The sequence below is a fragment of the Microtus oregoni genome, unplaced genomic scaffold (assembly GCF_018167655.1).
Source record: "Microtus oregoni isolate MIOR12 unplaced genomic scaffold, Mior012 000008F_ref0000371, whole genome shotgun sequence".
In the NCBI taxonomy this organism is placed as follows: Eukaryota; Metazoa; Chordata; class Mammalia; order Rodentia; family Cricetidae; genus Microtus; species Microtus oregoni.
Window position 1 is genome coordinate 9282983 of NW_024543067.1, and position 27478 is coordinate 9310460.

At 41.4% G+C, this 27478-nt stretch overlaps 1 protein-coding gene across 4 annotated transcripts in view; it reads right to left on the reverse strand.

Moving 5' to 3' along the window:
* The window catches only part of Pcmtd1 (protein-L-isoaspartate (D-aspartate) O-methyltransferase domain containing 1), a 60488-nt gene extending 57006 nt beyond the window's left edge, over positions 1-3482 (reverse strand). For 2 of the 4 annotated variants that reach the window (XM_041657093.1, XM_041657096.1), the window contains exon 1: positions 3210-3323. The gene's annotated coding sequence lies outside the window, so the exon portion shown is untranslated. Of the gene's footprint in view, positions 1-3209 lie in introns of all 4 variants that reach the window. The other 2 variants (XM_041657099.1, XM_041657098.1) reach the window with 2 other exon arrangements.
* Between the last annotated feature and the right edge of the window lie 23996 nt (positions 3483-27478).

Consider the following 27478-nt stretch of genomic DNA (forward strand, 5'->3'; position numbering starts at 1 on the left):
AGGACAAGGGGAAAAGGCATGGTGACAGAAAATACCATTGAGAGTAACAGTGGAAAATCTGGGGTGACCTTTTGATTTGATGCCTATGTGATTAAGAAAATATTAAGGTTGTTAAAATAAAGAAGTGAGAGGTACAGCGATTCAAAATAGAATGGCAGCCAGTAAGAATTGATCAGAGAGAAAAGCAGCAGCAAATCTCAAGGTTAAAGAAAATGAGCTGGTGATGCAAGACCAAAACAGAGGGGAGAGGGGGCAGGCACAGCTAGAAAAGTGAGAATCAAAACCATGAAGACCCAATCCAGGCAGGAGCATTGGGGTGCTGGCTTAGAGCAGGTAGAAACCACAGTCCTTCACATGGGACAGCTCTTCAAATGCAGTATAACTTCCAATTATGAACTGAACACACATGAGATTGCTGTACAAAGTATGCAAAACTTGTGAGGTGCTGAAAGCTACTAATTATTCTAATTCAATTCCCAAGAGGATACAACTAATAAAGAATACTTATAATTAGATATTTTTCCAGTATCTCAAAACTAAGAGAGCTGTGAGTTCAATCTTCTTCTGAACCCACACATCTGACTTCAGGGAATCTCTTTATCCTCCCTTTGTTTACTGACAGTCAATTTTCAATTTCATGCCCACTCCTCGCACTTTGCCTTCTCCCTGTAATCCCAGTTCTGGAAGAACAACTCCGAATGAAATCTGAAATGGCTTTTTTTTTTTTTTTTTTTTTTTTTGGGTTTTTTGAGACAGGGTTTCTCTGTGGCTTTCGAGCCTGTCCTGGAACTAGCTCTGTAGACCAGGCTGGTCTCGAACTCACAGAGATCCGCCTGCCTCTGCCTCCCGAGTGCTGGGATTAAAGGCGTGTGCCACCATCGCCCGGCTAAAATGGCTTTTCTTAAATCCCTAATTGGGATTTTAGTACTCTCACATTTTTGGTATGTAGTACGTTTTGTGTTCTTTACCCTGGCCAAAACAAGACAAAACCAAAATCAAACAAACAAAACACAGAAAACAAATGAAAAAGAGAGAGGGCTAATAATAATTTAAATTGGTGATATAATCTAATCCCTTGTGCTTTTTGTTTAAAAAGAAGAAAAAGAAGGGGGGGGGACCCACATGATCCAAAACAGAGTTGTTTATTTCTGACTACTCACAGGAAGGAATGTGTTCAGGTTAAACTAGAAAGTAAGCTTTCCCACCAGCCACAGGACTGCCCTGTCTCTGGTACTAGGAATCTTGGAGGGCCTCAGGCAACTACTAAGCTCCAACTTCAGCCATTACTCTCAATTTTTGAAAACACACTCAGTACATTCCCGGTCCTCCCTGCTTCAATAACTAAAAGTGAAAAGATTTTATGTTCTATTAAAAATATTTTCCTAGGCTGAAATATTCCACTCATAACTTGTCATCCTTCACGGGGAAGAACAGCTCAAATCTTTTACTATACATGGATTTTGCATCAAATATGTAACAACTATACTTTTTTTACATCTTACTATTGGTTATATTTCCTTAAAACTACAGTAGTTGCACCTGCTGTAAATAAAAAGATTAATATACCATGAGGCAGTTATAGATTTTTAACGCCCATGAAAGAAGCAAAATTTAATCTTAATTTCTACTTTGTATTCTTTCCAGCTTACAGAGGTTCAGCTATTTTAATATGAAACCACCAGAAACCTCATCTACAACAACACCATGAGAGTTTCCTACACCTCTCCACAAAGTTCTGATAAGGTGTTCCATTCAGGAGAACAAGGCAGAGCCAAAAAAATGCAGTTCTAGTGTTCAGCACACCCACAAAAGCAAAGCAGCCCCAGAAAGGCCAGAGGCAGGCGCTCCGGGCCTCCTCTGACTGACCACAGAATCAGGAAGACACTACTTAAGCCTTTATGAAAAACAGCAACAGCATATTGTTGCCAGAAATAACTAAGACACCAGAGAACCACCTCTTCACGTCTTTTAAGCCAAGTTTCTAAATAGAAAGCTCACAACTAAGTCTACGATAGAAGGAAAGGCACGTTTAGAACAAGATGGTTGCCTGTGATTACTTTAGGAGTGTTTTCCTTGGAAGCTATCAAGATTAGCATAAGTACTCCATTTCTAATAAAGTTTTTGCAGCATGAACCTGCTCCCTTACAGTGTTATTACTAGCAAGTCGTGCAGTACCGATAGTCTTCCACTTTCAGATGTCTCCCTAGGGGTCACCTAGCAAAACATTTCATCCGCGATTTCTTTTTCAGTATAGACTTCTAGGCACTGATTTTGTATCATACTTCATCATAAAGCAACCTCAAGTGTAAAGAATTAAAAGCTGCCATATGGTATGAAAACTTTAAAACATGCAATAAAGAAAAAGTAAGCTTTATGTAATCTTTCGGCAGTCACTCCCTCCTGTAAACACTGACGGAGCTCTATGTCAACACTATTCGACCTGCTTCATATGAAAGGATCACATGTGGCCTTAGATATTGTGAAAGTCTCAGCTACTTAGTTTCAAAACACTGGCTTGTAAGCTTGCTGGCCGGGCACTGCAAGTTCGTGTTTGATCCGGGCACTTAGGAGGTGAAGGCAGGAGAAGCCCTAAATTCAAGGTCAGCTTCCCCTACACAAGGGGTTCTAGAGCACCCTGAGCTACAAGACAAAGTCTCAAATCACAAATTACACAATCAGTTTTTAAGGGACTTGCTATTGAAGGTGTGAAGCCCATTTTAAATAGTGGCATTTAAAAATAAAGTATGAAAAAAAAGTGGAGGGATCGATGTTCTACATACGAATGCAATTTTTGTCCATAAATACACTCCTGACATGCACCGGCAAAATCCTGAATGGCTGACTGCATACACTTGGAACTGGGTTACCCTGAGCAGAAGGAGAGTAAACACTGGGGCTGGGGAGCAGAAGCCTGAAAGAGGGCAGGAGTCGTGGGTCTTCATTGTTTTCTTTTTTCTTACAGAGCACTCAATACTTCGGTAATGAAAAAACTCCATTGCTAAGAGGATTCCTCCTACTCCTACTCCGAGCCCAAATTCTTCAGAATTGTAAAGGCACAGCTGTGGTTTCACGATTTTCAAAAGACAAGCATAAACGAAATAAGCTGAAAAACACCTTGCCTCTGCAAGACAGCTAGCTCGCTGTGCTTCTACCTTTTTCTCTTCTCCGGGGTCTAAAATGCCAAAGCAGCAGACGCGCAGGGCACTTACCGTGGACGCCGCAGGAGAAGCTGAGACAGCAGCAGCGCCCGCTCCGGCCGCGGAGCCCCGTCCCGGCGTCACGACCTGCGTAGGCGGGAACCCTCCAGGCCAAAACAGCAGCAGGCCGGCGGCGGGCGGAGCGCCGCAGACAGAGCCTGCAGGGCCGGGCACGGCGTCCGCCAGCGCCCGCGCGGAGGGCGGGGCCCGACCCCGCGACCCGCGGACCGGGGCAGCCGGACTGTCCCGGCCTCCACGACCGCCGGGGAGCTGCGCATGCGCGGGGCGCCCCCCCCCCCCAGACGCCAGTGTCAACACGGCCGGGAACGCCCCCCAACGCTCAGCCCGGGTGGACTCCGCCCCCTCGGTGACCGCCCCGCCCCTTGACCAAACAACGCGAGACTTGCCGAGGCGGCCGGCCCCACACGCAAATCCCGCGAGAGCGCCTGCTCAGGGCTTTGCCAGGGTTTGTTTTGATGCGCCGGTCCGGTGCGTCTGATGCACGGGCTGCTTGTACCAGGGCCTCTCACCCCTGTCCTCTCAGTGTCTCTGTGGCGGATGGCAGGGCCCATGCCTGCCCACCGGTCCCCTCGGCAGACGCTGGTGTCGCCTTTACGGGAAGGAGCAGAAGCAGGGGAACCCCGCCGCCGATGGGCCTCCGCGTAAACACATCTCTTCTAACTATGAGACTTAGTGGTTTTGTGGGTTTTTTTTTTCTTCTTTTCGTTTCCAGCGCATAAAAGACATGGTCTCCCAAATGCTGTAATTTTTTCCATCATGTGTTTCCCTCCAAACCATTGCGATGATTCAAAACCTTTATGGGTTTCCTAAAGAAAATTAGAACAACGTTGGATGCGGGTGTCATGGCATCTGCTTGTAACCCTAGCCCTTGGAATGGTTAAGGCCTGTCTGGCTGCATACATACATCAGGTCCCTACCCAAAAACAAAATTGTCTTGACGCCTCGGTTACAAGTGTGCAGTGTTTAAAAAGTGTACAGAATTTAGAAAGAACAAGCTGGTAAAGTCAGCATGCGATCATGAAACGATCATTTGGAAACAGTGAAGTTGCTGCTGCGGTGACCTGACTTTGAACTTAACAGCGTCTCTGTATTTGCGTTTAAATCACAACGGTCTGCTCAGTGGGCTTTTAGCTCGGAACTGGAAAGCATTCTCCTCTGTTCCTTAGTCCAAGACTGTGGGTTAGATTCCTTAGTCCCAACTTCGGATCTCTTGCCCGGAAGGAAAGCACTCCTCATCGTGATGGGCTCACAGTCTTTCAGGATTAGTTTTCCTATACTCCAGACAGAAAATTACACCAAGTAGGTGTAAGGGCTCATACCCTGTAATCCCAGCAGCTCCGCAGATGAAAGCACATCAGGAGTCCAAAGTCATCCTCACTTAAGGCCAGCCTGGGCAATATGAGACTGTCTCAAAATTAATTAATTAATTAAAAAGAATCGTATCATAAACAAATTAAATTCATATGATAATACAAATACTAAGAGGTTCCTTTAACAGAGTCTCCAGGTTGGCCTCAAACTTGAAATCCACATGCCATGCCTCGGCCTTGGGAGAAATTACAGATGTGTTCCATGCCACCTGTTCTAAAATAACAAGCTAGAAAACTTTATTTTTCTATCTTTCCTCTCAGTCCCTGTGGGAATTGTTTTTTAAGTAGGCCTTTTTTTTTTCTATTGAATTACAGTTGGACAACTTTTTTTCTTTTTCTTCTCTCCACCTTCCAAGTGCTGAGATTATAGGTGTGTACCAGTGGTCATGTTTATCAAGAGGAATAATAAGTACTCTGTTTCTAAACAGGACCAGGCGCTGCTCTGCTCTGTTGAGTTGCCATTGTCACACAATAACTTTGTCTCCATATGATACCCACCCGCGTTTTTAATCATGTACTGTGTCTTGCTTCTTTTGTTTATCTTTTATTACGTTTGTATGTATGTTCCCACAGATTTGTAATCTAGGAAGGCTGAGTGCTGTGGGTGCCAGGCTGTTTCCAAATCTGTTATATTGGTCAATTTTTAAATTCTTTCATCATCTAGATTTACTTAAAGATTTTAGAATTTACATAGCCTACAGGCAGTTTGTCCTTGGCATCCTTGATCTATCTTTGGAGAAAGCCTGCTCCTGGGAATAGTAGTAACACTTGCTGTAATGACTTCATTTTTCATACCAGGTGGCTTCACCTTTATTATTCAGCAGGAAATACTACAAGATGCTATATGGCGTGGCACTCCAATCATAAAACCTTATAGTCAGAAGCCTTCTACTATCGCAAATGTTCATCCTGGTGTGCGTCGGGGACCAGCCTCGGCAAAAATACCTCTTGCGTGGAGTTTTAAAAAATATTAGTAAAGAATACAAAGATGCAAATGAAAATAATAAAACGAAGAAACATAGAACACAGCACTGGGAGGGAATTCCAGTGAGTACTGAAATTCGCCCACATTTAATTTCCAACTGCTTAAAATACCCCTGACCCAAAAGGTAGGAGTAAGACAAAAGACAGCATTAACAGGATACAAGGAAATAGACATACCAATTGAAGGTCACAGGCTACGTTCACAGCCAAACATTCTGCGGCTAGAACAAAGTAAGTCATGCTCACAACCAAGACCAAAACAGTCTATAGGCAAGCCACTCCCTGGGCAGAATTCAGTGTTATCTCCTCTAGGGAAACTGGGACTTGGTTAGGTCCTTAGACTTTTGTTTGGGTTCTACTTTTCTTTTCCTGAAATACAAGGTCTGGTTATTAGCCACACCTGTTGACAATAACCTTGAGAGAGCAGAACTCTCTGACCTAGGTGGGACCATCCTTTGAGGTAGAAGCAAACTAACCTTGAAGGAACTAGAGGTAAGTTCCTACTGTCTGACCTTTGGTCAAAGTGGAAATAGGCTGACATTTTCGGGCCACCGCCAGTGTGGTAGTGAAGACTTCTAATGCCAGCACTAACGCGGTGAATGCGGCTTGATCAGTGTGGAAGCAATGGCAGGTGGATCTCTGGGAGTTCAAGAACAGCCTTGTCTAGATATCGAGTTCCAGGACAGCTGGGGCTGCAGAGAGAGATTCCGTCTCAAAAGGAAAAAGAAAAATAGTGCAAGGCCAGGAGGTGAAGAGATAACTTAGTGGTTTAGAGTACTGGCTGCTCTTCCACGTGACTTCTGTCCAGTTTCCAGCTCACAACCATCTATAACTCTAGTTCTGAAAGACCCCCGGTGTGGGGGGGAGACTCACTCAAGTCTCGGGATAACACAACCCCCTCAGTAACTCACGAGAGACCGTCCTTGCTGCAATTATGTGAGGTTTATTGACAAGACGGGAGCCAGTGCACTGGGGCCGAGATTCATAACCCATGCAGGGAAGGAGTTCGATCCCGAGTGACCAGGAGAACGGGTTTTTAAAGCCTGAAAGGGGTAGGGAGGGTGTCACAGAAAATTCCGAAAATACTAGTGATGATCACAAGGGGGCAACTCCCTGCCTCTCAAGATCACTCTCAAGATCATAATCAACTAGTTCCTGAAACACAGTCTCCCAAAAATACCAATGATAATCACAAGGGGGGGGCGGGGAACTCAAGATTATTCTCAAGATTACAATCTAACTTTATCTTCAGCTAGTTCCTAAAACACAGTTACTGAACCGGCTAATCCTAGATTTCTGATTCTTCTCTTCCTGCTTAGATTTTTGGCTATTTTTTTCCTGCTTGGGGGGGAGGGGCTGGATTTATCTAGGGCTTTCATTGGGGAGACCTGGATTTATCCAGGTCTTTCAGTTCCAGGGGATCTGACAACCTCTTCTGATCTCTACAGACATGGAAGGTATTATATATATATATATATAATATATATATATATATATATATATATATATTCAGGCAAACACTCAAAAACACATTACAATAAAATCTCAAAAAATTTCTTTTGAAATAACACAAAGCCATCCCTGGCTACGTAGTGAATTCAAAGCCAGCATGAGGTCCTTGAGACTCAGCCTAAAGCACTCCACCCCATCCTCCCAGAAAAAGAAAAAGGAAATGTTCTGTCATTTAACTGATAAGGTATTCAACAAAATGTATTATATTCAAAGTACAAACTATTCTCGACCTCCTGGGGGCTCATATTTGATACAGGCATGACCTTGACATTGCCATGTATTGTCTCAGCCTCAAAGTTGGAGGCTTCCTTCTGTTGCCAAGTTTATTCCAGCACCATTGTTAACACAGTAGCCCTAGGTAATGGTTTATGGAGCCAAATCTATCATGAAGCCTGAAAAAGTTTGCTCATATTCATCATTTCACAGTCAATGTCTGGGAAAGCTGCGAACTAGAATCCTACTAAGTCTGGAATGGCTTTGTCCTGTTGTTTTGTTTCCTTGCTCTGTTTTGGTCTTTCCCTCTCAACCCCAACTCCAGACCAGTGACAAACACACATTCCCTCTAAAGAACTTCCTATGCTCTGTTTTATTTGCCAGTGTTTGATAAATACAATCGTTTTCTTACTGATTTTCAAGGGCATAAGTATAGTTTGTTGGGAAGATGATAATTATCTTAGTCTAGTAGGGCTACTACAATAAAGTACCAGAAACTATACCCGATGAATACGAAACTTACTTCTCATCATGCTAAAGCTGGGAGTTCAAGATTGTAACATGATTAGATGAAGAGTCTGGGGAGGGCTCATCTCCTGGTTCGTCCATGACAGTTACAGGAGCAGAGCAGTTCTTGCTCGATGGAGCTCCCTATGGATCCACCTTCACAGACCCTAAAATGAAGGTCCATGTGGGACAATGGTCTGTACCCTGTCACTTGTACTTTGTGACAATAGCCAAGCAGGAAGTATAGGAGGGATGACCAGGCAGGAAATAGAGGCAGGGCAAGGAGAACAGGAGAATTTTGGGAAGCAGAAAGATTCAGTCTGCAGTCATCACCCAGACACAGAGGAAGCCAGACACAGCAAGGACTGCCTTGCCGAAAAAGGTACCAATCTATGTGGCTAATACAGACAAGAATTATAGGCTAATATAAGTTATAAGAGTTAATAAGAAGCCTGAGCTACAGAACTCTAAAAGACACCCTTAAATTAGCCTCGGAGACTGTGTGGACTGGGTGACCCTCCTCCCCTTTGCCCTGTTTAGAGTTAGAAACTCTCCTTACCAATGAGGCTGAGCCTTCCTGATGATGTTTGGTACCCCACCCCCTATTGTTCCCAGCCTACAGACAGAACTCTTGGCAGAGTTAGAAGACCAGGACCTCCTTGACTCTAGACAGAGAATCCAATGGGTTCATAAACATGTGTGGCCAAAGCTTAGGGCCCTTTATGAGTCTGGTTCCTGCCTGTGCACCTAAGCCCCATAAGTTTCCACCAGGGGACTGGCTCTGTTAAGAGACATTGCAAGGAAACACAAGAACCCAGGTGGAAGGGACCCTTTGTCATTCTGCTGACTACACCTTCTGTCATCAAGGTCCACGGCATAAACTCCTGAATCCTCTATACCCATGCCAGACCACCGACTCCTTCACACTCAAAGAAGACTACAGAGGAAAAGGATGGAAAGCCAACAAGGACCCCAACAATCCATTCAAGCTCCGGGTGTGACATGATCAAGCTGACTGTTACTTTGCTGCCTCTGCCAGTCAGTGCCAATGTCTCATCGAACCCTCATAATCCAGTGAGCCAAACATGGGAGGTCTACAACTTGGCCCCCCAAGAGATTTTGAGCTCAAATTTCAAGGTAGCCCCCCTTTGGACTTGGTTCCTAGACTTAAACTTTGATTTATCTAGGCACATTCTTACAATTGAGCATATCGGACAAAGTCCTTCAACAATACCACTTTTATGACTGTCCTGGTCACGTCCAAACAGCAAAAACAATGCCGAGGGATGAGGCTGACATTTTTTATTGCAGATCATGGGACTGTGTGTCTATGGGGCAAATTTGGTGGACAGCCCCAAAGATTGATGATCTGGTCTCCATAGAAGAGTTGCCCCACCCCAGTGTATCAAAGGGCCCTGTAGGACACTGAGGCATATCTGGGTAGGGACAGGAGCTCAGATTTTTGCAAAAACATGGGTAGAGGGTCACTGTAACCCCGTAAAGATTTCCTTTACCAAACAAGGAAGAGCAGATGGACGATGGCAGGGAGGGTTTCCTTGGGACATAAGGCTGCATATCAAAACTCAAATGGCTCCTACTGACCGGGTGGGTTCCTTGGTATCTGGGTGCTAGTACATGTCCCAAAACCCTCAGTGGTAGGACCCAGTGTAATGCTGGCTCCACCGAAACCAATGCCACTTCCACCTACACTGGTGCCAAAATTAGTCCCTGTCACCCTGCTGAAGTCAGGGATCAGCAATCTTTCTGGCAGTCCCCCCGCCCAGAGTGCCCCCAGGAAGTTTGCGCCCGTCTCATGCTACTAGATCAATCCTTCTCTGTCTTGAATGCTTCCAAGCCTAACATGTCTCGAGCTTGTTGGCTATGCTATGACATGGTCCCTCCATCTTACAAGGGAATTGCAGTTATGGGATCCTATTCTAACACTCCTAAACTCAGTGACTGTCATTGGCAGTCTAATGCCCAATTAACTCTTCAACAAGTCACGGGGAAGGAGCTCTGCTTGGGTATCGTACCCTCAGAACAACAGGCACTTTGCCACCAAACCTTAAAGCTACTTACTTTTCAGGACTATTTAATTCCCAATAATAACATGTGGTGGTTTCATGATATGCCTGCTGTGTTTACATACACGGTGCTCATCCCCTGTTGACACCTAGATGCTCTTGATAGAACCTTGTGCTAGTCAGACTAGTCCCCAGACTAATTTATCATACAAACTCTGTATTTTTCACCAGGCTAGGACAACCAGAATCACCAAGAGGGAGACCATTCCTGCACTCACCCTGAGTGTCCCATTGACAGGACTCGGGACTGGAAAGACAGCTTTAGCCACTCAATAGCAGTATTACTCCAACCTACAAGCAGCCATAGACTTAGAGAATAACTTAGAGAGGATGGAAAATGCAGTTTCCCATTTACAAGACTCCCTGACTTGGCTAGCTGACATAGTCCTGCAGGATAGGTGTGGCTTTCCTCTCATCTTTCTCCAACAGGGAGAGCTTTGTGTGGCTCTAGGTGAAGAATGTTGCTTTTATGCAGATCATTCCGGGCAGGGCACCCTGACTTCTCTTAGGACTGGAGAGGGAGTGGGAGTGGGGGGGAAGTAGGAGGGAAATGGGAGAAGGGGAGGAGGTGGAAATTTTTAATAAATAAATAGATAAATAATAAAATGTGCTGATGTATGAATTTAATGAGTCTCTCCTTTCATATACTCATGGTGACCCATGTAGTTTCAGGTAAAATGCATGCTATTGTTGTCCTTTGCCAGTTGATACCTGCTATCGAAAAGAAACATCTCAACATAATGCCAAGCCCTGACAAAATTCAAATCTAAATTTTCAAAATAGGATCCAGACTCAGAACATCAAAGCTGAGTGTGGTGTGCTCTCTGTAATCCCAGCACTGCTGGAGGCTGGAGCAGAAGGGTCAAAAGTTCAAGACCAGCCTTAGACATGTGGCCACATGGTGCTTTAATTAATTAAATGTATATACACACACATACATATATAATACTCGCATTTTATTTGGTTTATTTGAAAGTACACATTTACTTTAAAAATATCCTTTCTATTCAAACACAATGAAATAATCCTTGAACAAGTCTGAATAAGTGAATGTATTTATTATTCATTTTTGTGGTCATATATGTATGATGTGCATGTGTGTGGGGGGGGCATGTGTGTTCATGTGTATCTGGAGGCCAGAGGTTCCTTTATCAAGTGTCCTCCACTTTATTTAGTGTGGCAGGGTCTCTTGTTGAGCCAGGAGCTCATCAAGTAGGCCAGTGTGGTAGTTTGAATAAAAATGGCCTCCATAGGCTCTTAGGGAGGGGTGCAGCGCCGTGCCTGAATGTTTTAGGTCTTGATGTCAATGTGTAGCCAGGCCTTGAACAATTGATCTCTTTGCCCCAGCCTCCCCAGCATTGGGATGGCAGTTGTGAGTCACATGCTCGGCAGAATAATATTTTTTTTTTAAATAGCCTGGGATTATAGCTTAGAACACACATGTGCATGAGCCCAGGGCCCCACCTCCCATGTGAAACAAAAAGGAAATAGAAACTTACCCGAGCCAAGGTGAAATCATGGTCCTGCAGTGTACGAATGTTGAAGTTGTCGTTCAAACAACTCTGTTACACGGCAGAGGCCTTACGGTAGATAAGTAAATGGAGGCGGAGGGGCTTATCAGAGCCACAGACTGTCTTGACAGGTTCCTCGTGTTTGTAAAGCAGGCCTCCAAACGTGAGGAGAGTGGACTGACTTACTGCAGGCTGCCTGGCACCACTGAAGGGTAGTGGACACCTGTGTGAAAAGGTTTCCTTTCCTGTCCCAGCTTCCCCCGTGTAATCTTCTGTCCTGTTAAGAGACAAGCCCCGACCACTCCCCTATACCCCCAGGAAGGCAGATATTCCTTCTGCTTCTGGCCTGAACTTTCTTCCTTTTCTTTTCTCTACCAAAGAGTTAGCAGCTACCCTGGCTCCTCTCCTCTGCTCCCCCCACTTCTCCCACCATCTCCCCTTCTCCTCTTCTCCCCTTTTTCCTTTTCCCTCTATAACCCACTAAATAAATATCTACTTTTTCTGCATGGCGTACCTACACTTCTTGGTCTCTCACCCATCTTGCAGCTCCGTGGTCTCGGGACCTACTGCCTGCTGCCTGCCGTTGCTCAGGAACCTGTGGCATGGTCTCATGGCCTGCTGCCCACTGCTGCCACTCAGAAACCTGCAGTGTTTCTGCCGCTGCACCCTTAAGGGATCCGCAGAATTTTACTTAAACCATAGCACTCAGTCCCTTTACGACTTATAAAAGTCATCTAGATTTTCTGGGACTCTTCCCCACTTCCCTGCCTGTAAATGAAGTTTCATTTAATTCTTACTTTCTGTTTTGATAAATTTTAGAATGAAGATTTCTCCTTTTCCTTTTTGTAGTAGAAGGTCTAGTCCTACAAACCAGTCTCACTGGGAGAATCCAGTATTGATGGCCTGAAAATTGCCATGATTTCCAGAGTTCATGTGTAACTTTCCGACTGAGTTTAATCCCCAGAAATGAATTAAACACGTTTTCTCCTTCTTTCTCTCTCCAATCCTGCTCGAATTCAGTCTTAAAATATTATCTTATGTTATAGGTAGGAATAACTAAATTACTTGTTGTAGGGTCATTTGGTATACTGACTTTATTAGCAAATTAATTGTGTTCAATGACATTGTACAAGTTATTAAAATTTCATTGCTAGTAATTTTTAAGAAGAGTTTAATTAATAAGCCTTTATTATTGAACATTATGATGCCCATATTTAAGCTGTAATTTCTCCTTACTTAAATTACTTTTCAGTGCCTATCAATGCCATCTTAAACCATAAGAAAGTTCATATTAATAATACAAACAAGATGGTAGATCTAGGAAAGTTTTGTATGGATTCCTTTGTAGAGTCAGTGTAGTCTGAGATCACTCTGGCCACTATGGTGGATTATTACCACATGCTCCCATTTTATTGTCTAGGGGTGAACTCATGTAATTGCAGCTTTTAAGGCAGAGTCTGGGCTTCAGCAGCCTCTAGACTCAAACACCTGCCACTAATATCCCAAGTTAGGAGGTTAGGTTTGGAAAAAAAAAAAAGAGAGTTTATTCAGTAGGTCCACACTTGATAAGAGAAGCAATAAAGGGAATCCCATGATCCTGAATTCATCTGTGGGGCACTGATAAGAGCTTTAGGTTTATATAGAGTAGGAGCTGGGTAGGACAAGCTGGCCATGAAGTTGTAAGCCTGCAAACCCAGCACTCAAGAGACTGAGGCAGGAGTTGGCCTACAGAGGAGTTACAATTGGGAGGCTAGAAGTTCCGGCAATTAAGGAGTCCTGGAAGACAGTGGTGAGCTTTTCATTGCCTTCATTCTGGTCCTGCAAGGCAATGCTGAAAAGGTTTGTTGTTGATCTTATAGTTGATATCCAAGCTGGTTCTCCTGAGGTTGTTCTTTCTGCTGTGGGGTGGGGCTTACCACTTATGAGTAATTGTTTCTACTTGCGTGTAGTCTGCCCTGCAGGTTTATCCACCTCTTAGGGTTAGTCTGAGTCCCCTGTCACAAAGATTTATTCACCAGTCTTGTTTATCCTAGTGTGAACTAAAGTGTGGGTAGGGTGGCAGCCACACCCACATTAACTATTCTTCGGGACTGAAAGATTAGAACCTTCTGATTGGGGAAAGTAGGAAAGTTCCAGATTATTCTAGGCTCTCTTCATCCTTTATGATCATTTGCTGCCTATCTCTATGTCTGACCTAGCACTCTATAACTACTGATATTGGCTGACACCTGGCTTCTGTGGGCATTTCCAGTTAGTGTGGTCCAAAGTGAGGCACTGGAGAGTGGTCAGTGACAAACAAAGCAGAGAATCCGAAAAGAGACACTTCCAAGGACATTACTTCAGTGGCTGTGATTATCTCATGTGGCCTGTTCCTAATCCATATTCAGGCTTTATTACTGGAAGAGCTTAAAAGCTTATTCGTGCCTTTAAAGAATCTAGTATACTTTCTGCATTATTACCAGTTGGTCTACTTTTTGGCTATACTTCTCTGCTGGGTGTTTAAGGTCAGGTATGTTGCCCTGCAAAATGACCTTTATTTATTTATTTTTCATTGTTATGATCAGCCAAGTCTCCTCAGGAGCTACTTTTGGGGACAGAGGAGGAACCCCTGGCTCCTGTAGTTTTCCTCTGCCAGTTGTACCATCTGCTAGGATGGCTCATGGTCTTGCTGACCCTGTGGCTCTCTAGAAGAAGATAAATATATGTATATGCATATTATATGATGCATATGAAGATATATGCTATATTATATCATATATCATATATGATATGTAAAATACATATACGTGATGACTCACCACTAAGTTTTTTCTCCTATTTTCAGAATGTACACTGGACCTCCATTGCCTCTCTGATCAAGAGGACAGAAGACTCACCTGAGTTGCTAAACCATTTTTGATATATGAGAGACCTTCTGAAGCCCAGGTGGACCATGGGCTTGTTGAGGATAAAGATGACCTTGAGTTTCTGATACTCCTGCTTCTACCTCTGGAGTGACTAGGATCATAAGACTACCACTCCTGCTTAGGTGCTGGAGACCAAACTAGGCCCTCTGCTATACTAGGTCAGCATTCTACCAAGTAAGCTACATCCTAAGAATCTGCAAGAGTGCTTTGAAGGGTGTCAAATCACTCCCTGGGCCTTGGTGACCTGGGAGCAGTTCAAAATTGCCTATTCTCTTTTTAATATATATTAATAATAATAATATAATATATATTAATAATAATATATTTAATATATATAATGTGTGTTATTTTAACTTTATTTTCTGTATATATGTTTTGCTTACATGTATGTGTACCACATGAATGCAGGTCTGAAGATGGTGTCAAACTAAAAGATAGTTGTTAGCTGAGATATCAGTACTGGGAATTGGGTCTGGGCCCTCTGGAAGAACAGCCAGAGCGCTTAACCACTTAACCATCTTTCTAACCCCACAACCCCGACTCGTTGCTGCTACCATTTAGAGACAAGGGTCCCACTCTATAGCCACGATAAGCCTGAAATTTAAAGATCTACCTGCCTTTATCTTCTTATTTTTGGAACTAAAGGAATTCACCCTGTGACTCCCACATACACATTTTATAATTTTAGCACATGGCTTTATTGCCAAGCTTTCACAAAAAGTCTAACTTTGATTAGTTGATGTAACAATACAAGCAAAGAAAGGTAAACATCTATGAGTGATGAATAAGAATTTATATTTTCAGAAAAATTTTATATTATGACAGGTTGCCTTACTACTCAAAAGAACTACTGTGAATATGTCTTTTTATCTGGGCAATACCGGGCAATGTCATCTATATGACTTTTAAATTTTCCTAGCTATTACATATTTTCCCAGCAAATGCAATGCAGTAGTTTATTTACTTATTTATGGAATACTTCAGCAGCCTTTTAACATCTACTTTGAAGCCTCTGGTTTCTTTTTAATGGAAAATGGACAGGTCTGCATTTAAAAGAGTAAATAGCTTTCAGAACAAGAATCACTCTAAACCACTTGTTTCAAAATGCCCTCATCAAAGCTGGCATCAACACTATTAAAATCAACATATGTCAAAAGACATGCTAAATTAAATTATCTATAAAGCAAAATGATAGCACAACATCCACATTTTCACTTCTTACCATTTCTTTGGTCAATTCTTCGATGAGGTAGATTTAAATAGCATTTAAAACACGATGGTATATAAAGAGAGTGGAATGCTAGCCTTATATTTTAAAAATCAAGGGTCTATCTTAAATAAGTAGAAGTTACTAAATTCTAAAGTGGAAGATTTATGATTCAGAACTTTGGGGGAAATGATTAAAACATTAATATAAAAGGCAACACACTGCACTTCTTTTATTTAGCCTTAGGGACAAAGAAATCTCCAATGTTTAAAGTCAACAACCTCATGATAAGTGAGTGTGTGCAGGTTATAGAAGGTGCAACCTAGAGAGTTGATTGTTCAAATACAGTGTCCTACATTGTCCTCTGTCCTTGAGATCCTCAACTGCACAGCACTGTTTTTTTTAAATATTTCTTTATTTATTATGTATACAATATTCTGTCTGTGTGTATGTCTGCAGGCCAGAAGAGGGCACCAGACCTCATTACAGATGGTTGTGAGCCACCATGTGGTTGCTGGGAATTGAACTCAGGACTTTTGGAAGAGCAGGCAATGCTCTTAACCACTGAGCCATCTCTCCAGCCCCACAGCACTGTTTTTAACAAGACAGATGTCACTGAGCATTGTCATCATTTGGCCTCTGCTTACTTTTGAGAATGAAAAAGGCAGAATCTTGGTACTATGAAGTTTTGCTTTAGAAGTCCTGGTTCTGCTTGGGCAACTTTAAACGACTAATGTCCTGCATTCAAGGGATGATCTAGCCAACTCTTTCTCCTCTTAGTTTTTTAAGTTTACTTTATTTTTAATCGTGTATCTGTGCATATGTTTGTGTCTGTTTGGGTGAACAAATACGCAGGTACCATCAGAGACTAGAACTGTTAGATTTTCTGAATCTGGAGTTACAGGAAATTGTGAGCTAAGCAACATAGATGCTGGTTACCAAACTTGAATATTCTGCAAGAGAAGTCTATGCTTCTACTACTGAGCTATTTCCTGCCTCCTGGCTATCCTTTTAATCCCATGTACTAATTGACTTTGCTTCCATGTATGGTTACTGAATACTCAGAAGGTCATTTACATCAAATTGAAGAATAAACTGTTTAAATTTTAGTGGTTGTAAAACAGCTCCATAAAGCTAGAGAGAGACAGATTTTTCAATAAACTTTGACTTTCTAAGTTTCTAATTAGAAGTCTGATATTCATTAGAAACTATAAGCAATTATCCTGATGAAACAGACAATCTGCATGGTCAAGATGGCTTAGTAGGCAAAGGCACTTCCTTCCAAGTCTGGTTACAGTTCAACACCCCAGACCCACATGGTTGAAGAAGAAAACAAACTCCTACAGGTTGTCCTCTGATCCCTCCATGTGTATTACATGTGAGCACATCACACATGCAGACACACACAAGTTTTTTAAAAGATAAAATCATTTTTCTCTTATAGCATGTTAGTTACAAAAAGAAAGTCGAGAGTCAACTTTAGGTTACAAGATTATTAGAGCCTGGAGGGTCATTCCCAACCAAGGCCAGCTGATCACGAGGCATTCCTGGAGCCCGTGTCATCGTGTGTTGAGAGCCAATTTCATTTCCCATCCAAAAGGGATTTCATTAGAACATCTGCACAATTATATTTGAGGCAGTGATCAAGCAAATAGCATGTAGACGAAGACTATTTACATATGCTTTTTGTTTTCTGTCTTAAGATTTTAGTTACTCTATTGACAAAAAGGAATTTTAACTATTTTTTCTTTACTGTCTGATTAGTTTATTTGTCAAAGTAAAATTATTAAATAAAAAGAAAAGAAAATGTATACCTTCCCCATAGATATGTGAGTCAAATGTAATTCTTTAACATGGATAATCCCATAGGATGCTATACTTTTGCATGCCATGTCAATAAAGTGTTCCACTTTTCCAATTCAGTTCGCCTACTTCTACATTAAATCTCTTTGAATGAGCTCAGGGCAGAATGTTTCATGTCAAGATGAAGGAAGAACATTAAGGAAGAGAGTGAGTACACACGTTGTTACACAAAGCCTTACAAAACTAGCTGGCTGGAGACATGGTTTGGTGTATAAAGTGTTCGCCATGCTAGATTGAAGTTCAGCATTTAGATCCCCATAGTGCACATAAATGCCAGGTGGGGCATGGTAGACTGCTTGTAATTCCAAGGGTTGAGGGACAGAGACAAGGATCTCTAGCTGGCTAGCTAGATAATTCATTACAGTAAGCTCTGGGCTCAGCTGAAAGACCCTGCCTGAGTGAATAATGTAGACAGGGATCAAGGACGATAGCTGATATTCACTTCAGGCCTCCACACGCTCCTGAACACATAGGAATATGTGTACACGCACATGCACACCACACACATACACACAAAATATAAAAAAAATTGGCAACGCATAGCAATGTGTATGTAGCTCAGTTTGCAGTGTGCTTACATAGTGTGGATGAAGATCTGCGTTCCCAGATCTGCGTTACATCCCAGGAATGTATAAAACTGAATCTGGTGGTATGGCCCCACATACCTGTAATCCTAGCACTCAGGAGATGGAGGCAGGAGGATCAAAAGTTCAAGGCCATTCTAAACTACATAGCAGATTTGAGGTAGGTCTGGGTTAGAGAGTTTTGCAATAAACAAACAAATACATAAATAGCAAGTGAAAAGAAAAAAAAAATCAACAAATGGGCAGAGAAGAAACAAGGAACCTTTCCCCTTCTCCCAGCTAGCCATACTAATTCAGACTGGTTCCATTAACACCAGGTGAGAAGCATGCCAGAGGATGCTGAGTGACTCTGACTCATTGTAATACTAAAACACACATTCCTGTGTGGAGAACATGGGATGCGTGTAGTTGTATGTAGAACTATATGCAGAGTGTGGAAGGAATAACTGGATCTAGGAAAATGAGACGAAAAGCCTGTGCTAAGGTAACATAAAAGTTCTGACTTTGGCTGGGCGGTGGTGGCACACGCCTTTAATCCCAGCACTCGGGAGGCAGAGTCAGGTGGATCTCTGTGAGTTCGAGACCAGCCTGGTCTACAAGAGCTAGTTCCAGGACAGGCTCCAAAAACCACAGAGAAACCCTGTCTCGAAAAACCAAAAAAAAAAAAAAAAAAAAAAAAGTTCCAACTTTGTGCAGAAGGGTCTTGAGCTGCTAATCTTGCCCTCTATGCTTTGGCCCAGTTCCTTCCATAGAAGTTCACTCTCTTTAAAAACCATCTGCGTGATAGTGGGGCAAGGCCAGTTCAGGCACCCTCTGCACTGCTGCCCAAGGACCTAGCTGGGAACATCCCTGTGGACACCTGGGATCCCCTCAAGAGCCTAGTCTCTTGTCAACCCTAAATTGGCTCCCTTAATGTAGATATCTTCTTCCCTGCTCCTATATCCACCCTTCTTCCATCTCCACCCTCCCACTCCCCCAAGCTTTCTCCAGTCTTTCCGTTCTCCCTTATCTCTCCCCCTCTCTATCCCTTTTTCTTCTTTCTCTCGCCACTGCTTGTCAGGGTCCCAGGAACCAAGTGACACAAGATGCAGAGCAGTATGTTAAGAAAAAGAATAAAGGTTTTTCTAGAGTACCATTGTTCTAGACACGTCAAAAAGAGTCAAACCTGTAGAGTTGAAAGAGCAGTTAAGAGCATTTGCTCTCCCAGAGGACCAGGCTTCAATTCCCATCACCTACACGGCATCTCACAACCATCAGTAACTCCAGTCCGCTCTTTTGGATTTCTTCAAGCATCAGGAAATACATGATATACATACATATATGCAAACAGAATACTTATATTACATAAACTAATAGAATAAATGAATAAATCTAAATATTTTTAAGTTCCTAGGAGGCCACTACTAATCAGATTTGATACATTGGCAAAGTATCTCTGAGCTAGGTTGCTGACACACCTTATTTCAGGTTGTCCTTTGAAGTGGAGCCTGGTGGCACAGACCTTTAATCTCAGCACATTAGAGGCAGAGGCAGGCAGATTTCTGTGAGTTCTAAGTCAGCTTAATCTGAATAGTAAGTTTTGGGCTGGGCAGGGATACATGGTGAGACTGTCAAAAAAAAAAGGAAGGAATAAAGAAAGAAGGAAGGAAAGGAAGGACAAAGAAAAAGTTGTCCTTATTACTGAAGTTTATTTGTTGTAGAATATTAGTTGAAGATTTGCTAATTTGTTTATGATGAGAAACATTTGTTTAATGATGCAAGGATGTTTTGCATTCTTTTTTGTGTGTTGCAATCTTTTATGCTATATTTGTTTAACTCTGGGAAGCTGTGTTACTTTGCCTGTCTAAAACACCTGATCGATTGAATAAAGAGTTAAATGACTAGTAGGTAGGCAGAAGAAAGGATAGGTGGGACTGGCAGTCAGAGAGAGTAAATAGGAGAAGAAATCTGAGAAGTAAGATTGAGAAATAAGAGGAGGAGACGATTCTAGGGTCCAACCACCCAGCTACACAGCTAGTCACAGAACAAGAAAAAAAGAAAAGATACACTGGAATAGAGAAAGGCCAAAGCCCAGAAGCAAAAAGTAAATTCAAGAAAAGATGACCAGAAGCAAGCCAAGCTGAGGCCTGGTATTTATTCATTAAGTAAGAATAAGTGGTCTTTGTGTACTTATTTGGGATGATGGTACTAACAGGGCCCCCAAAGAGCAACAGCAAAGCAAACAAACAAAAAAATGAAAAAAATAATACTACATTTGTTGCTTTGCTGACTTTCAGTACAATAGACATTTTCCTCAAACAAGCCAGTGACACCACACCCAATTCCATTCTTATAAAACACTTCAGCTTTTTGGCAGGATAGATTATAATTTCTGGTTCATCAGTGAGCCACTAAAAATTTCCTTAAAGCTGTACAACAAACTTAGCATATTCTTGAGCCTTGGTGCATATTTTAAAGATTGATTGAATCTGTGTTTATATCCAGACTGCAATCTTAATTAGCCCAAATTTTCTTTGTTTTCAACTAGGTTTATTTTATTCTAGGTCAGAAAAGGTCACAGAACTCTAATGTCTAACCACTTCTCTAGTGAGAGCTGTCTCCAAAGTTATTAAAAGCATGCCAAGACCAATAGCAACACAGAAATCAGTGCCAGAGAAGTGATGACATAGTTGGTATGGGTGGGATAGGTAGCTGAGAAAGTCGGGACCTAGGCTAGGCTCCCACATTGATGTATGGAACTTTTCTAACACAGTAGCTGGATGCTTACACATAAGCAATGGCATGGACTAGCTGCAGATTGGAGTCTGTGCTGATTTCATAACTACAGGCTTTTAATATATGTCCTTCTCGACTTGTAGAAGAAGATTGAACCTAGAATGATTATAAAAAACTCAACAGGGTGGAAGAACAGAGGTCATTGACTTAGTCTTAGGCAACTACTATGCATGTATGTGTGTATGTGTGTTTAAGGGAGATAAATTCTTTGCCTGTTGACTATCTCTACCACATGAGCATAACCTGCACAAAAAGCAGCCACAGCTCATGGTGCAGATACAAGTTCTAATAAACACCTAATAAAAACAGATCATAGAGAGATTCAAACACAGATGAATTTAATGGAGAGACAGTTTTAGTGGGACAGCTTTTCAGACAACCAACTTTAATATATCCAGTAACCTTACAGGAATTTCAAAATCGCAGAGTCTCTATTACAGCTAACTGAACTTCTGTGCCATTGTTAAATTTAAAGATATTCAAGGAAGCAATAGTTTCATATGGCATGCATTCACTTATTCAACATCTGTGAAACAAATGTTAAACTTGTAGTCAGTTTGTAGTAGAATTATCCCTAACAACTAGAACAATTTGGTTAATGGAGTTTTAGAGACTGATACACAATTACAATGGAGTACCTGGTTCGGAAAAGAGGTGAAGAATATTGAACAACAGACTATAAAGCTAGAGGTAGGAAAACCTCCCAAGATCAAATTCTTGGAGAAGGAGACTATGCTACTATAGAAAGGCAGACTGTATATGATGAACACTTGGATTAATGCTGTGCAACTTTGAATGCTTGGGACAGAATTGGAGAAATAGAAAAGAAAATTGCACTATTTCAGGGGCCAAAGGAAACCTTTACGTATTTCTTACAAAAATTAACTTCAGCAGTAATAGGAAGATACAAATTCAGAAGATAAACAAATAATAATTGAATCTCTGGCTTTTCAGGATTCTAATTCTCTAGGCACAAAGACAATTAGTCCATTAAGGCAAAATTTTTGGAGAAATGGATTCAATATATAATTAATGTTGAATCTTATGAACATGGTGATATATGGATAAGAGAGGTGATTTCAAGAGGTTTGAGGAAAAATTGAAATGCCAAATGTTATAGTTATGGCAAACAAGGTCACTTTAAAAGGGCTTGTAGTCAGATTGTTCCTCGAAACAATGGCTTTTCTAAGAATAATCCATTCGGAATGCCCATCTTTTCTGGACTGTGTGGAAGGTGTGGCAAAGGCAGGATTTTGGACTACATTTGGACTATCAAATGTAGGACGAGTAATATTCATGGTACTCTTTTGCATTAGAAAATTTTATGAGGGTCCTCTCACAGTTTCCTGTCAAATTTAGTTCCCATACCTAATCTGGTTCTGTCATTTCCTGTCACTGTACAGAAAACTCCTCCCCGGATCAAGTAAAGAACCTGATGCCTATTGTAAGAAACCATACTACTCTGGAAAATAGAACAGCAATAAAACAGAGAACAAAAAATTCAGGAGAAACCATAAAACGAGTATTTGGGCAAACTTCTGTAAATGAACAAAGACCAATATTAAAAGTACAAATAAATAATGTTATCATTGAAGGTCTGATAGACACAGGTGTTGATGTAACAATAATTTTATCAGAATCTTGTCATCCAAATTGGCCTCTTCAGGTGGTAAATTTTCAGTTTTTAGGGATTGGAACTTTATCTCAGTTAAAGTAGAGTGTAAGATAGGTTGAATGCATTGGGCCAAAAGGACAGAGAAGAATATTGAAACCATATGTTGCTAATATAGCAATGAATTTCTGGGGATGTTGTTACAGCAAAGGAATGATCAGATTAAAATCCCCCAATCATAGGAACAAACCATAAATTAGCACATGTTCCAGAGGGAAATATTAGAAAGTTTTATAAAGAACTGTCACCAAACATTCAGGTTATACAAGAACAGGACACAACCTTTAAAATTGCTAACAGATAAACCTGTATGGGTTAAGCAATGACCTTTAAAAATAGAGAAAGTGCAGGCTTTAGAACAGTTGGTACAGGAACAACTAGATACTCAGCATATTGAAGAATTAACCAGTCCTTGGAATTCTTTTGCATTTTCTGTTAAAAAGAAATCTGGAATATGTAGAATGATAACAGATTTAAGAGCTGTTAATAAAGTAACTCAGCCAATGGGTTCTCTACAATCTAGCATTCCTTCACTTTCCCTATTTCCTAAATAATGGCCTCTTACAGTTACTAATTTAAAAGACTGTTTCTTCAGTACACTTTTCAAGGAAAACAGAGAAAAAATTTGCCTTCATAGTGCCTACTTAAAATAATTCACAGCCTGACAAAAGATATCAATAGAAAGATTTCCCACAGGGCATGTTAAATAGTCATACCCTATACTAATATTTTGTAATTCAGCCATTGGCAATGATGCATAAGCAATTTCCTGAATCTATACTTTACAATTACATGTATGACATTTTGCTATCTGACTTAAATGCAGATACTTCAGAAAAATGTTTGAAGAAGTAAAGAAAGTTTTGTTCTGTTGGGGATTAAAATTGTTCCTGAAAAAAAAATAAAAAGAGGAGATTCCATTAATTATTTAGGTTACACAATAGAGTTACAGAAAATTAGACCCCAAAAGGTGCAAATTAAAAGAGATAGATTTCAGATATTTAATGACTTCCAAAGATTACCAGGAGATAATTCCCATCTATGGCACACTATTGGAATAATAAAAGGCATCTGCCAACTTTATAAATCCATTGGCATCATATAACCAAACCTTTATCCATGCCATATGAAAGGATGGACTATAATAATAAGCCATGAGAGCTCTGTAGTCAACAATATTTATCATGCCTCATTGAGTCTCTGAGCTGTTCCCATGTCAAGGGATCAGCATATATGACACTTCTCCTGTAGTCTTTTTTTTTTTTTTGTTTGGCTTTTCCTCTCATGTCTGCAGCCAAGATCCTCAGGTCTCCTCTGATCAAATTTGATCTTTATTAATTTTGAAGAGAACCATAACTGCTTGTTTACAGTGGAAACATAACTTCTCCCTGAATGCAGCATACTTTCTGACTTCCATTTTGAAGCTAAGATATTTCTAAAATATATATGTTGATTTCATTTAGTGGTTTCTATAATTCACTCTCTCAGCAGCTATTGTTTCAAAGTCAACAAAGTCCCATACAAGATCCAGACACCCTGTGTGTTTTCCGTCTTTATGAGACTTGTTCTTTTTATACTACTTTTTCTTTTTTTCTATGACTGTCTATACCCATTTTCTATTGTGTCTATTTAAAGGTTTTCTCAGTCTGAACCACTTCACTGTGTGCCTGTGCCTTCTCTGACTGCAGGAGCCTTAAATCTGTCATGCTGCTCTGCCCATAAGGTCTGATTGGCTCAAGCCTAGAGGCAATGACTGTCAGCAGCATCCCTGTATGCTGTGTTCCACTTGAGAGACTAGAAAGCCATGTCTGGCTCCATGTTTGCATGCTTGAAACTTTTTAAATGGTTTCTCAGGTCCTGTGTGGAAATATGTGCCCCATGTTGCATGATATTTGGTGCAGTGCTTTTCTTTGGGCTACCAGCTCATAAATAATGACAGGAAGTTGTATTATTCTTATTATTATGAAAGCTTGGCCTATAGCTTTTGTTCTTAATTAGCTCTGATAACTTAAACTCATTTATATTAATCTACATTTTATCACGTGGTGTTACTTCTTTTTCATCTTGTACCTTCTGTTTCTTCTCCATGTCTCCTGGCATCTCCCGTGTGCCTAGATTTTTCTTCCTTCAAATCCCACCTCCTGCTTAGCTTTTGGCCATTCGGCTTTTTTTTTTTTACACCATCACGGCAAATACATCAACACACAGTGTATCAATATCCCACAACACTGTTGTTCACCGGTTCTCAGGCTAATTTAGTGCTTAAGACAACCTTAGGGGACTAAGACAGCCCAAAATCCATTGGATAGTGGTAAGTCTGGTATATTGACTAAAGCTGGCTGAGCGCTGATGAGTACAAAATGAGCATTTCCAGGTAAATCTCATCCATATAACAACCCTAGGAGATAGGTAACACACTGATTTTGCAGGTATAATAGCTGAAACCAAGATAACAGGGTAGCGTGGATATTACAGTAATTGGTTCACATGTATTTTGTCATAAGGCAGGTGAAATCACTTGCTTCCTGCTCCTGAAATACCTTAGTTACATGGCCAATGCCCCATATCATTCTTACCTACTTTCTTCCTGTTGCGTGCTAGGATTAAAGTCTGCATTACCACTGCCTGACTTAAATTAACTTTTTTTTTAAAAAAATAGTTATTTATTTTTATCTTATGTGTATGTACATTTTGCTTTTATGTATGTGCAAGCACTATGTCGTGTCTGGTACCCAAGGAGCTAGAAGAGGAGGGAGCTGAATCCCAGGAAGTGGATTTAGGGATGATTGTGATGTTGATGCTGGGAACTAAAGTAGGGTCTACTGTAAAAAACAGCCACTGCTTGCAGCCTCTGAGTCATTTCTCCAGCCTGTCATTGCAATTTTAACACACATGGGTGCCCTTGAACATATGAATATCCCACACATAGCTGATTAAATTATTTCAGAAAGATTTCTGGCTTGTCCTTCATCTGGAGAGAACTTGCTTGGCATGCATGAGGTCCTGGGTCCCATAGGTAGTATGCATCACAAAAGGGAACGTAAAAAATGTTAAAACAATACAAATACAGGTTTGGGGTTGGAAGTGCAGTCCTGGTAAAGAATTTGCTTAGTAAGTGTAAAGCCTTAGATTCCGTGGGTAGGAAGGTAAAATTTCTCCAGTGGGATCTGAAATACAGGAGACAAATGGAGAGTTGATAGATTTGGCTCCATGAAGTAGATGCATAAAGAGAATACAGTATTGTATTGCTTAGAACTATTGGGAAGAGGAACAAATTAAACCTTCACCCTTGTTGTAATATGCTTTTTTTCTTTGCTTTTTGAAACAGTGGCTCATGGGGCCCAGACTAGCCTCCAATGTGTCAATAACCAAAGGGTGACCTGGAATTCCTGCTCTTTCTCCCTGTCTTCGAAGAGCTGGGGTTATAGGCTGCTGTTTTAAGAAATCTTCTATTCCATTTTAACTTGAGTGCAGATGCTTGCTGATTCTTTCTAAGGGTTTGGAAATGATGGCTGTCAGGTCCCAAAATAAACCCAGGACAAATGGTGCATATTAGCATACCAAAGCAGATGCTGACTTCTATGCTCACTCAGTCAGTACTAGTGGCTGCTCCCTGCTGTCCTCACTCCCAACTGCTATTCTTAATCTCTCTTGTACAGGGGTTTCTCTTCCCTTCCCCCACCTTCTGATTCCTATAAAAACCTGCCATTTTGGTCATGCTCTCCCAGGGTGCTTTCTCTCTCTTGACTCCTTTCCTTGCTCTCTGTCTCACTCTTGCTTCTTTTGATTCTCAGCTTCCAGCTCTTGGTCTCTTCTCTTGGTATTCTCTCTTCTTCCTTTCTCACCCCACTTCTTTTCCAGCTGCCGGTGAGTATAGTCTCCCTGATATCCACAACGAAAACCTTGTCTTCAACCATACCTTGGAGCTTTCGGGTCCTCATTTCATTCAATGGTGTTATATAAAGCAAGAGATCTACTGCCACCTTGTGGCACACACTGCAAATTCAGGGACAATACTGAAGGAAATAGTCTTTGTGGAAATGGATTGGCAGCACAGCTGAGGATGATCCTGAACTCCTGATCCTTCCGCTTCCAACTCATAGCTGGATTGTTTCCCCTGTGTGTGTTTACTTTACGGTTAATATTGTTTTTAGTTCTTTACGTATGTTAACTCTAAAAATTAAGTTGAAATTTAATTTTACACAATGGTAGTTGCTTAATGCTTTTATTTAATAATTTTTACATATTTTGTTTACCTTTGCATTTGTAGGTGTTATGCTCAGATCACATAGTCCCCCCAAAACCAACCAGGAGACCAAGTCCTGTATGTAAAAGCAAAGAGCCTTTATTCTTACACAAGTTTGGAAACTCGGTCTCTCTGAGTGTCCAATGTATTAGAATGATCAGAGATCCCTGAGCTCAATTAGAGTTGGGTTTTTATAGTAGTAAAGGTGGGGATGAGACGCTTCTAAGGTTTAGGGCCCCTGACTAGCTGACATTTTCAGAGTGTCCTGGAGAAAAGAGGTGGGTGCATGCTGGCAGGTGATCCTATCTACAGTTGTTGGAACGTTAAGAATTTCCTTGGGATGGTCTGTTCCTGGGTGGAGCCTGGCTGGTCGTAGTTTATGGTCTTTCTTGCATCCAGGTCTTGCCTTAGGGAAAACTACAGAGACCCAGGCCTCTATTGAGCTTGTCATGGCTGGGTCCTAGATAGGTACATGTGTATGTGACTGCCAGTGGATCCGCAGGAAAAACCTCAGGTTTCGTTCCTCTGGTGCCATCTACCTTCTGAGACAGGGTCTCACACTGTCCTCGAACTCACCAAGTGGACTAGACTGACTGATTGGTGAATCTGGGGATCTGCCTGGCTCTGACTCCTCAGCAATGAATGCCACACCTGACTTTTATTATTATTAGCACGTCTGAGTTATTTTTTAAAGTATGGATTCTGATAATCAAACTCAAGTCCTTGTGTTTTCAACATAAACATTTTACTGACAAGTCTACCTCAATGGGTTTCAAAGTGGCCATGTCTATAGGAAGTTATACAAACATATTCAATATGGACAACT